We start from the raw sequence: 13,375 nt of genomic DNA on the forward strand, positions 1-13,375 counted from the left end.
ATACTACTCGGTTAAACTATCCAGCGGGCCTTCCTCTCCAGAATCCTCCACCAGACCTTACCAGAAAGGTTGAGGAGTGTGATCCCATTGTTTTTAACACCATGGGTGTGGATGGGGATTTTTTTTACACCAGAGCAGGAAATCTATCCATGGTCATGTGGCCTAAAATACAGCTAAATGTCATTGGCTGAAGAGCTGCAGTACTCCAGCTCCCCTTGAAAGGGTGGGGCCGTGCGTGAGCCGGAAGGTGCTTGTCGCTGCCGTCCTTACATACAGAGTGAAAGGTAGCATTTTTTCTTACTTTGGAGCAAGCCATTGTTTTCTCATTCACTTCTCGGCAAGGAAACAAACTATTTCTTTGGCTCATCTTGAGTGAAGTCACCGCGTTTGCTGTCACGTAACCATAATAACTGAAGTACCTGCCGCTGCGATCGGTCCGCAAGCATGACTATATGTTATTATTATATTTCCCATTCACTTCAATTGGTCACGGGTTCGGACAGAGGTCCACCATTTGGTGATGGCTGGCCTGTATAAAGGATTATATAGCCAAGATCAATGTGATCGGTAGCAAATGATTGAATACCTAATAAAACACAAATGAAGTTACTGTGAAAATCAATCATTATGCTGAATTACTTATATATATATTACTTATATATTTATATGCTTCTATCGGTCTTCGCTCTGCCGTCATTTCAGCTGGAGTGTGATATCCGAGTAAACTCCACCTGCCCGTACGTTTAAAGTCTGGTCCCCGACCACACTTGGTTTCTAGGGCTGTACACCACTTAATACTTACCTTTTACCCCTTGATTTAAGGAGAATTGGGACACTGTGAATGTGCAAAACCTAGGGGTAAGGGTTTTGATAAGGGGTAAGGAGTAGAATTGGATTTCAGCCTTCATGTCTAATAGCTAACATTAAAATGTGTTTCTCCTGAAATAACAGCTGCTTTTATTGCTCTCAGCATTCACACATTTTTTTCTCACTTCTAGTCTGATTCTATTTTTCTTTGTCTATTTAAAAAAAAAAAAAATCCAATTGTGCAGGAAAATACTGAAGGCTGAAATCATCAGCCTCTCCCCACCCAAACAATCTATGGAAAAGGACAAATAATCAAAACAAGGACTTCTTCTTGGTCAGAAATGCAACTGACCTCAAACCTCAGAAAGAAATGTAGTGTCTATGAGCAACACTGTAACTGCAGTTAGTGGGTGAATCTTCATGCTTTGAGTTTAATCTAGAATGGCAAAACAAATACTGCTTGAAAATCCCATAATAAACAGACGCATATTAGAAGCTTATAAGATCAAGAATTTTTATGATGTTGCTTGAAACAGAGCTCAAAGAACATGCATCGTTATGATGTTTGTTTACAGAGAACAGAGAGCTAGTGCACATGTATTTCTCATGTAGATAAAATAAGAGTGTATTCCTGACTTTCTCAGCATTTTATATCAGCATTTGTCTGCAATATATCCTCTCTCTCAGCAGGAAGGCCGCCATGTTGTTGTTCACAAAGGTTATGTACATTTTCACTAAAGCACATCCTGCATATGCACTGCACTGCACTGTAGCAGCAAGCAGGCAACTGCTGTGTAATCCTAGAAACTGATACCAGACCTTCAGGCACTCTCAAAGTGTGTGTGTGCGTCTGAGTGTGCGCTTGTCACAACCTAAAATTATCTGACTGCCCACAACAGCATGCAAGGCAAGCACACACATGCCCTGTACTTTACACTATGTAAATGAACATCGTGTTATTTATACAGTAGATGACCCCGCTTCTGCTACACACAGGCACACAAAAAGTGACACTCGGGGGGTGTATTACATGTCATACGATATCCCATGTACAGTACATATATTAAATCAAAATAAATATTTTAAAATACATTTTTGTCCACAATAGACAGTATATTTGACTTGATATTATTTTACATAGGAACAATATTGAAAAGGCCACAGCAGAGGATGCAACAGCCGGGGTTAGGAATTAGGAACAGGCACGGTCATGTAGTGACTTGTAGTTAATGAGCACAACCTTGCAATTGATTTTAGTGGAAGCCAAAGGACGTAAACAAGGACACAAGGTGTTGTGGGTATGCTCTATGTCTCGTTGGCAGTTGGGTTGCTTGGTTAACAATTTATGGTCAATTTACTAAGACAGCTATTTACTGTATATCCAAGGACAACGTTTTAAGTCTTTCAAGTCCTGGTGCTCCTGGTCTTCCTTTATAACTGTGAGACATTTACTAGAGCAGAGGCCACCAACCTTTTTGAGAGCAAGATCCCTGGTCTCGGCTGAAAAGTGACACGTACTTAAAGCTCAGGCTTTAAATATCAAGCTTTGTGTTATTACTGGGTGTTGCTTTATTTTTTTACCATTATTGTTGTTTTTTACATTTTATTTCGATTTGATTTTGTTTCTGCAGTGATGCAACGACAAATGAGCCACGGACCGCGAATGGCCCCCGATCTGCACTTTGGCGAGCCCTACGTTTGTGGATCTTCGTCGGGGTCAGGCTTGTGGGGTGGGCTCTATGAGCAAACTACCACTTGGCTTGTTGACTCAGTGTCACGGGCGAGCAATGGTGAGGAGAGTGAGACTGGTCCATGCAGCCCTAACAAGCCGCAGCTTGAAGATTTTTTTTGAGGTGCTCGTCTATATTATTTTATATTATTAGTTATATTTGTGCCTTAATTTTGAGGTAGCAAAGGCAGATTTTGAGCCATAATAACGTGCAATAACTACTGATGTGTGCACAGGCACATCACTGAACTCTGCTTAACCTTGCAGCGAGGTGATCCGGTATACGTGCGCTGATACCTCCGGTCGGATTTTGGGGACTGGGCTCCTGGCTGGAGCTTGCAGGTTGTGTGCCTTGAGCCGTACTGGCGTGTTCAGTGGGCAAAATGCGTGTCTGACGGTCGCTCTCCGGGAGCGCAGGGCATTGATGTAATAATACATTTTTTTTCTAATATTCTCGCAGTCGACGGGCGAAGTCCCAAAGATCGACCAGTAACGACGGGTTGGTGACCCCTGTACGAGAGCATTCTGATCCATGCTCAAGTTCGATGCATTTTCATTCACACTTTCACGCCAGGGCATGACACTACTGTTCATGCACACATACAGGTATGTGCTCAATGGTCAGAGAATGACTTTAATGCGTTCAAATATGGTTGCTCCTTGTCAGTTCTTAATGATAGCCGCCACATTTTATAATAGAAATAAATAACAAAACAGTAATCCCTGATTTATTGCGGTTAATTGGTTCCAGACCAGTGAATTTCTGTGAAGTAGGACTCCTTATTTACAAATAGAATATTTTCGTATTTACAGCATAGAAAACCTATTTACGGCCTTACATAAGATTTTTAACATTACAGTAGTACCTCGCATAACATAAACCTCCTTTTACATAAATTCCACTGAACATAAAGAATTTATGTAAAGTTTTTTGCATCGTATTACGGAAGAAATTCCATAAAACATAAAGCGCCAAGTCGGTGCAAGTTGTTTTTTTTTTCAATCAACTTTATTTATGCCTCAATTCGGTGCAAATTCAGATTAACACTTGGTGACGCCTTCTGACGCATCACGCTCTCATTGGCTGATTTTCGGGGCACCGGCTACGCTCTCATCTCACTGGCTGACTTATACAGCACGTACAGTTTGTATGAGAGACAGGCTTGTCCCTTCAAACTCCTTCCTCTTCGTAGTCGCCCTTAAACTAACTAAACAATTAAGTTAGGTTGCAAATGAAAATTTTGCACACAGCATTATCGTGTAGTGCGTGTGCGTTTGTCTGTGAGACCAGCTGACTCTTAGACTCTTTGAGTCGCGTTTCGACTCAGGCTAGTCCTCCTCCTCCTTCCTGCCTCCACTTGCGCTCCTGATCAAGACATCTCGTGAACGGTAGGATTGTTTTTGTTTTTCAGTTTTTTCATTTACAGTAATCTTATTTATTACCTTATTTTATATTGGAATGTTGCTCTACTATGTTTATGCTAACATTTTCTTATATTTTCCCACCATATTTGGTGGACTTTGAATATTTTGAAGTGCCAAAGGGGTGAGTTTGGGAAGATCTTGGAACGGATTAGGCTACATGTATTTTACGTTTTGTATAACGTAAAAACCCTATAACATAAAGGTTCTCAGAACGGATTATTTACGTTGTAGGGGTGTCTACTGTATAAGGTTTATAACATTATTTTTCACATTATTAGAACCCTACCCTTACACTTTCTACACTCTAAGGAGGTGGATTTAGACATCCACACAATTGATACTTGTATGCCACTGTATGGCAGAAACAACACCACACTCGTCGTCATCGTTCAGTTCATCAATAGGACATTCAACATAATAAACATAATAGTCAGAGTCCACAACCGCACATCCAGCTCAAGAATTGTGAGCACTGGGACCCCACAGGGGTGTGTGCTGAGTCCACTCCTCTACACGCTCTTCACCTACGATTGCGTGGCCTCCCAGAACAACACCAGCATCATTAAATTTGCGGATGACACTACAGTCATCGGACTGATCACTGGTGGTGTTGAAACATCATACAGAAGAGAGGTGGCGGACCTCATAGCTTGGTGTCGTGATAACAATCTCCTTCTCAATATGTCTCTTCTGTTGTTGTTGCTTAATTTCTTGGTATTTATGTATATGTGTTTATGTTTCTTATGTTCTTATTCTTTCTTGTGTTTTTCTTTCTTTTCCTTGGGAGAATGAACAGAATAAGATTTTCATTGCATGGTATAACTGCTGTTTTACCATGCACATGACAATAAAACTCTCTTGAATCTTGAATCTCTCTTGAATCTCTTGAATTCAAAATCGCACTGCTGAAAGAGAGCAACAAGCTGAAAGGAACAAACGTCTATATGAATGAGTACCTGAAAAACGCAACGCTGAAACTGCAGAGGAAGCATGTGATTTGAGGAAGCAGGGAAAGATCCAAGGCACAAGGAGTGCCAACTGCAAAATTTACATCAAGTGAAATGGAGGACCAGAGGCCAGAGTGTTTGCTGTCAAAAAGATAGTAACGATGTGGATACATATTAGAGATCATATTACCATGACAACATGGAAAAGGAACACAAACAAGAATGACGCAGAGGGAAGGATTATCATTCGGCAACATCATCAGCATGTCACAAAGGACGGATCAACAAGAAGCACTGGATTTAGGCTTGTCATTTATTTACATTTAATGACACTCAAAACACAACACAAACGTTTGCAGGACAAGAAGATCTACAATTGGATACCTTCTGCTTTACAAACCATCAAACAACTGGAATTGGAAAAAGACATAAAGCCGGACACAAACTTTTTTTTTCTCATATCAGAAATGGCTGCTGTTACTACACAGAGGAACAATGCAATAATAACCTTAATATTGGCAATAAATTGTCAGTTATCCAGATAAACAGCAGAAGCATGTACGCAAATTATAACATAAGACAATATTTAAATCAATTCAAGGAACCCTTCAAAGTAATCCTAATCTCAGAAACATGGATGCTGACAAGGGCATGGACCTTGAGCTGGAAGGTTATGAAATGATCTGCATTAAGAGGAACAGCAACAGTGGAGGAAGAGTGGCTGTGTACGTGGACAAACAAGTGGTAAAGAACATGTCATCTGCAATTGACAACATTTTAGAATGCATAACGATTGAAATCTGTACAGAAAAAAGCAAAAATGTATTAATAAGTTCTTCAAACAGAACACCTAAGTCAAGCATTCATGTGTTTGAGGAATGGATCAAAGCAACCTTTACAGACATCAGTCAAAAAATAATCTTCGTATGTGGAGACTTCAAGATTTATCTTCTGAATCCATATAAGCACAAGACTTCATAGATACAATTAGGGATGAGCCGGATACTCGTTATAAACGTTATATCCGTTACGGATCATGCATTTTTGCCGAATACGAGCATGAAACGAGTACATCTCGTCATTATCTGTAATCGTGATGAAAGAAAATCCTCATTATGTATTCACCCTTCACGCTCTGTGATTGGCCAGTCACAAACAGAGACCGCCCCTCCAGAGGCAGACTGTGCAGGCTGGCGCCACAGAGGAGTTGATCGGTTCCTCATTCACGTACACGGTGCAATTGGCGAGAAAACGGCTAATGCGGTGGTGCCCACTGCCTCCACTATATGAGGTTTTCCTCAGCTCGCCTCTATTTCGGTTTGTATCTAAAGTTACTTGGTAAACTTGTTTCGTAACGCACGCGGTGCATTTGACAAGACAGCGCTGTGCAACACAATTGGGGTAGCATGACCGCTTTTTTCTTTGAAATGTGTTTTTGTCTTATTCCATGAAGTCTTCATAAAGCAGGCGTGCTACCTACAATATAAGAATTTTGTTAATTTTCAGTTGGCAGTACACAGACAGTGGTAACAGGAACATGCATCGACTGGCCACAACATTAGGTACACCTGCACAGTATAGAGCTGCATCAAACATTCTGCCTGACCAATAGTACGCAGTACACTCTATAATACACTCTTGAGGTAGGTATACACATTTAAGCGGCTTTCCTTACTAAGTAGTACAAACTCAAATAAGACACACAGACACACAAAAGCCTTGAACTTTGGCAAACTTTCCGCGATGTCCATAATACATTTTCTGAGGAGCTCTGTACAATTCGGGCTTCTATCTCCCTAATCTGTTCAACAGCTCAGGCAGTCGCAATGACTCTTTTCCTCAGCAGACCACAGGTTTTCTAACCAGCAGAAAAATCCTAGTCAGAACAGTCTAGAAAGTAGGCAGATACAGCACTTCCTGTATTTATCCTGACCAGAACAGTCTCAAAATCAGGCTTCTTGTCCAGAACAGTCTCGATACTAGGGCATCCATCCACAACAGTCTCGAAAATGGGCATAACAGTCTTAAAACCGGGAACAATATTTTTATTCTTTTCTGATTTTCTTATTTAGAAAAAGGGGGAAATCATTCCTACTGTTAATGTAATTATTGCAATTAAATAAGGCAAAATTTCTTAAGAATATTTTTAGCTTTCTTTTCTCAGCAATTCCAGCAATCTTCCCCACAAGGGGACAGGCGGAAATTGGTACTTTCAAAATAAAGGTTTTCTGCTTACCTTGTTATTTTTGGGCCCACTGAAATTGCTGGAAGTGTCGACTGCCGAATGCAGATCGAGCAGGAAGCACAAGATCCAGCTCAAAGGACCAATTGAAAGTTTTTGTCACTTTTAGTTCGTTACCTTTAATGCTTCCAAATAAGTTTCGCAAACAATAGCTCAATTTGAACAATTTAATGTACTAGGAAGAATGATACACAGTTACAGTATGGGGGAATGGTCTTCTACACCAGGTGCAGAAGCAAGTCCGAGGCACTTCTGGTCAGATGTCCAGCTTAGGCCCCTTTTTCACGGGTGGGGAGGCCTTCCTGTTGTATGTCTCTATGTGTGACCCAGTTGTTTTAGCTGGTTAGAGCCAGTCAATAATGAGTGTGTGCATAAGGGTCCAATAAGAAAAAGATGCAAGGCCAAAAGCAAGTGATACAGATACAGTGAGTAGACAAGTCTGCTCTGGTCACATTCTCTAACATGTGCCAAGAGAGGCCTATACCATATTAAAGATGATCTTACTCATATTATGGTAATATTACATAGAGGCAGTGGTTTTCTTTTGTTTTCTTTTGCTTTTTGGGCAATTAGCATTCAGTTTCCATGCTTGTGCCTCAGTATTGTTCACATTTTTATGCTCCCGGGAACTACTAGTACGTGTCTTGACATTAGGTCCACCCAGTCTGCCTGTGTTTAGCCTGCCTAGGTTTTTATTTTACCACTTTTATTTTGTGTTAAACAACAGTTTTACTTGGCGTACAATACACAGTATTGTAAAATATATAAAACTCTCCCAAATTACTAGAAGACTGAAGTCAGCCAACTATGGTGATCCACTGACTTCTCAATACTGTACCTCCCTCATCAAAGCACCAGCATGTGAACTATCATGAACATGCAGTTAGAAATGATTTGGAGCGTTCAGATTAACATCTTTGGAAAACACTAATTAAACCTCCAGTGGTTTTGTGGTTTACTTGTGCTTTAAGCTCCAATCCATGTCTTTTGTGTACATGGCATAAATACTCCATTGCTCCAGTGTGCGGCCTCGAATGTGTCCGCTGGTCAGTGGAGTGAATCAGTGGCTGGTGGCAGAGGACTAATAATTAGTGAGTGTAGTGGGGTTTTGGAATTAGCATGTGAATGGAGACAGTGGAGAGTGGACTCAGTGGTCTGCTGCCATCCTTCATTTTGTGTTTATCCATACACTGCAGACCTTTTGCAGCCAAGTCATCAACTCTGGCAACATGGACATTTTTATACGCAGCTTGTCATTTAAAAAGTAAAGCTGAATTTTGTTGCTTAGTAATAATAACATCGTTCGTGGCAACATCACAAACTGAATATGTTCTTCTATCCAAGTCTGTTTTTGCAGTTTTACACAGTTGTTTATGCACTAAAATGAAAATGTTCCGCACTTACCAGGTCTTTACACTCAAGAAGTTAAAAAACACATCCAGAAATGCACAACAATAAGCACAGACTCAGCTTCACACTTTTTGCAAAACTTTACACACATTGATTTGCGAAGCGCTACACGCATTTTCACACCTTCCACACAGATACATGGGTATGGTTTGTGAGGTTACTTCCTTCTCATTACAAAACCCCCGGCTAGCCAATGACCACACTGATGAAACAATTGGATGAACACATCCATCAGGTATGGAAGCACACGTGTGCTTAATTGAAAATACAGGCCTCAGGTAGGTGCTATGAAAGGCAGCAGAGTTGCTGTAAGTGTATGTACTTCATTCAGTAATTTTTACAATATTTGCCTCCAGATTTTATTCATCTACACTTTAGTAGTAGTAGTAAGAAAAACTACTATTTTGTTCGGATTTTCATTGTTGATGTTGATATTGTTGATATTTTATTGTTGATATGTTACTGTAACTGATTATGGTAAGAAATACAATTTTTGCCAACTGCTTACACCCAAAAAGTGAATGCTTAGACTAAAGCAATAGATAAAACACAATGTGACAATACCTTAAACACGTTTTCTGCTTTGCACTTTGCTTGCAATTCTTCAACATAGTTGTTGCAGAACATTACACGCAATTTCCTACATTAGACTCAGAGACAAAATACCTTGTTATCATTCGGAAAACACGTGATGGTGATTGGTGATCTGTGACGTGGATGAGGTCCTTTGTGGATGAGGTCCTTTGGCCAGATCCAGACAAACAGAGGGATCTGAAAATACTGTAATCCTCCCATGCTATATACTACTTTGAACTACAGTGCTGTAAACACTTGTTTTAATTGCTTTGATTTATGTTTTGAATTTGAACGGTGCAGAACTCTCTCTCTCTCTTTAGGTATTTGTAAGAAATTTCTATTTCCTTGTAAAAAAAAAAAAAAGAGAAAAAAAGACAGAAAGAAAGAAAACTAATAAAACTTTTGTAGCTAAATACTGTAACTTTCAGCTGTTGTTTGAGAAAAAGAAAATACAAATATTTTGACTGCATATTTTATTTCATTTTATTGCTTGAATGACATTTTTAGAAGGTATTGTTAGGTTTTGATTGGAGCGTTTCATTTTGACATACCCGTGAGGTGTTTTACAAGTGTTATGTCTTATCTTGCTTGCGTGTACAGTAGAGTTTTGACACAGCGAGCCAAATTTTGCAACATGTGTGTAAGCAATCGGCATAAACTGTAAATATTTTCATTCTGCAGCAGTGTTGTGCAGTGCTTGGTACGTTTATAGTATTTGTGTACTTTCCCTGTATACCTAAAAGTAATCATGATGAATGTGGTGGGTTTGTCAATATCTTTTTGTCATCTAAATGATCCTTTACATAAAAATGTCTGACAAAAAATTCTAGCACATGTTATAAAATAGGGGTTTTTACGAATGTGTTTTGTATTGTTCATAGTAGTGTGTAACTGACTGCAATAGTGAAGACGGTGCTCGTGAGATGAAAACAAAACAGCATTTTTATAAATATGTGTATGTTTTTAAAATGTGTGTTTATGTTTTGACTCAAGTGTGTTTTTGTGCTGATGAGTGACCACAAAGGGAGCAGCCATATTTTGGTATTTAGTATAGTTATGGTGGAGTCATACCAACGTGCACATGCATCAAACTAGACATAAAATACTGTAGGTCCTATGCAATCTGGCTTGTTTACACACAGATAAGGTTTCCATTTGGTCAGGCAAGGGTGGACAGGCGAGGTGGGGTCCTGGGGGGGTTGGTGGTGATGTTGTTTTGGAAAGTTATATGACAACTTTTCCAATTTCTGTAATCTCTTGTTCCATTTAGCTCAGCCTTTGCTTACAGCCCCCTCACCTTACGTTGTGGTGTCAGGGAGCCATAAAAGCAGTGATGGCTGAATTTTGGGGCAAATCCCAATACTGAGACTACAATTTAGATGGATTGTTTTGTCTGTATTCAGACAGGCAAAACAGTTTTGAATTAACATTGGACATTATGGATCAATGTTTTGATTAGAATGTCATTTTATACTCTCAGATTATGCAAAACGACAACTATTCATTTGCATGCAATGGGTGAGAAAACAGACATAATCTTATTATAGCGGCTATTTTCTAATAAATAAATAATGGAAACTAAAAGTCCATGAAAGACTTCAGACTGCTGAACAAAGACTCAAAACGGCGTTCACGCCTGCCAGTGAAATGATTCCTCAACAATGTCATTCATTGGCTGTTGGTCTCAAGTGCTCACAGATGGGCTATTTTTCCCAATGAAAAGGGAGCGTGCATTTGCACATCTGATGATGTTAGCGTTCTGCTAAATAAAATCCTTGTGTAGGTGTGTGCGAGCTATTGCATGGGGTGTGTTTATACATCTGCATGTCTGTGTGCCTTTGTGGGCGTGTGTGTGTGCGCGTGTACGTGTGTTTGAGCGATGAGGGCAGTAACTGTGTGTTTCAGGTTGAGGGCGTCTCCTGTCTCCTCTGCTCAGTATTCAGCAGCTGTCATCTCAGTGACAAGGATTGAGCGAAGCTCTGTTTACGGGCTCTGGCTGGGTGCTTCATGCTGCTATTCTGAAACCTATCTTCTATCTGTCTATCTCTTTATATGTCACGCATTCTTTACTTTCTCCAAAAATACTGAAGCAAACATGTACAGCACAGAAACAACACACTATCTTGTGGTTGTAGGCCAGGGTGGTAGCAGGTCTGTTTCCAATATTAGTTATACATTGACATGCTGCACTGACAATTAGTTCTGAATGTCAGGATCAGCAAAGCTCGTGCCTGTGGTGGAGAACATCAGGCCTCCTATCAGGCAGAAGGGTTTCATTTGGCAAATCACTTTATTTTATTTCAGTTAAAACAATTAACTTATAATTCTCCCCTGCAAAAAAAGTAGATAAGGCTATTCTTCCTGAGCACTTGGTGTGCAACAAGCTCCACTACAATTGTTTTACCCAAGTGATTGATTTCATTCTGACAGACTGCAAGGTTGTAGCTATTACACAATACGTTGCTTCAAGTGTGCACAACAGAGAAAGAAGAATTGTACAACACTAAACAGCAGAATGCCAATTTGGTATTTCAGCAGTCTAATATTTGTGTTATCTTACCAGTCGACCAATGCAAAAAATGTGTTGATGTTGAAAAGCTTAGAGCATATTACCAATTGGCAACACACTGAAGACTGAACTGGCAACAGCTCTAGTGGGTACTCAACACAATAATAAATAAAGTGTACTGAAGTTATAAGGAGGTTTCTAAGCAAGTGAAGTACAGCAAACATTTAAAATCAATGCCTGTCATATCAATGACTAATAATGTTTTCTTCATTTGATGCTAAATCAGGCAGAAGTCTATGCTTTCTCATGATTGCTTAGGATAAACGTGAATATTAATAACAGAAAGAAGCCACAATAACAATTTCCCCAGCATGACTAAATGATGGTGGGTTGAAGGATGTCATCTCCGTATCTTTGAATTTTCTGAACTTTTTCAATGTCAGTGTTTTACTGATCAGAATAAAGCTTCCCAGAGGAGTTCTGCATGGACGTAGCTCAACATCCCTTAGCAAATACTTCTTTAGACAGCAAACTAATTGAGATTGAATCAACAGCCCATCTGCTGGTTTTGCTTCACTTTCTTAAAGACACAATCAACTGCTTCAAAGACATGATTAATCAACAATTAATTCTAAGTTCCATGTTGCCCAAAAGACTGTAATCTATATATGGCGGTGGGTTGGTGGGGTAGATGACGGCATCATCTAATTTGCATCATTGACCATGACGCATATACATGTAATTTTCACGGGCACTGCAGGGGACAAAAAGTGAGCAAGAAAATGGCTGCTCGTTGACAATATTGATACTTGCTTTCATGTTAGAGTCTCCAAAAGTGTGCAGTAAGACAAGCAAAAGTTGCTTGATTTTTCGCTCGTCGCTTTTTTTGAGAGACAGACTTTAGAGGGATCGGAATACTCGCTAAATATAGCTGCAAAGTCGCTTAGTTGACAACACTGATCCCTCCTGCGACGTCTTTCTAATCTCTGGCAGACCAGGTGCGCATGAGGTGTGTTAAGAAGCAGAGTTACGATGCCATATACAGTATGAATGATAAGCTACATTCACAGACAGTTCCATTATGATGTGTCTATGATCGGGGTCAAACAGGCATGTATACCCAATGTACGGTTATGGCGGGTTGTCACAAATAAAGGAATGTATGGGAAACACTGAGATTAATTATCCATTAATCGATTAATCTAATATTATACCCAATGTTCCCTCTGATTTTTCAAGTGTCTGAGCATACACACAAACGACTTGAGCATTCCTTGGACTTCTGTGAGTACCATCAGACATGCACAATTGAAATGTCACACCTGTCCAAAACTTGAGAACTTGAGGTAGTCCAACTTCCATTCTGTGCTATTTTATATATGAGTGGGTTCAAAAGGTCAGCAAGGCATATTTCACAATGTCCACCTCAGACGAAACAAGCTCATCTAGTTCATGATCTGAATCTTGTAACACCTCGTTTATCGTTTCATTTTCCATTTATATTTTGTTTACCATTTATTTTGTTAATTATGTATATTTGTATGACCTTATTGCCTTTCTGTTTTGCAACAGTCTGTTCTGGCACGATTTCATTCTGGAAATTTACTTGAAAGTCACGCCAAATTTACTGTATATATTTACTTTTGTCTAAATAAAATTAAAAAAAAAACATTCAACCGCAAAAATCAACCACCTTCTGGTTCCTTCGGCATCAGTCAGGCAAACTGGGC

The 13,375-nt window shown here is 39.7% G+C and overlaps 1 protein-coding gene across 2 annotated transcripts in view; it reads right to left on the bottom strand.

Moving 5' to 3' along the window:
- Window positions 1-13,375, bottom strand: part of LOC129190005 (kazrin-like) — a 209,756-nt gene that overhangs the window by 127,375 nt on the left and 69,006 nt on the right. The window lies entirely within an intron of this gene.

Source organism: Dunckerocampus dactyliophorus, chromosome 1 (genome assembly GCF_027744805.1).
Source record: "Dunckerocampus dactyliophorus isolate RoL2022-P2 chromosome 1, RoL_Ddac_1.1, whole genome shotgun sequence".
Taxonomy (NCBI): Eukaryota; Metazoa; Chordata; class Actinopteri; order Syngnathiformes; family Syngnathidae; genus Dunckerocampus; species Dunckerocampus dactyliophorus.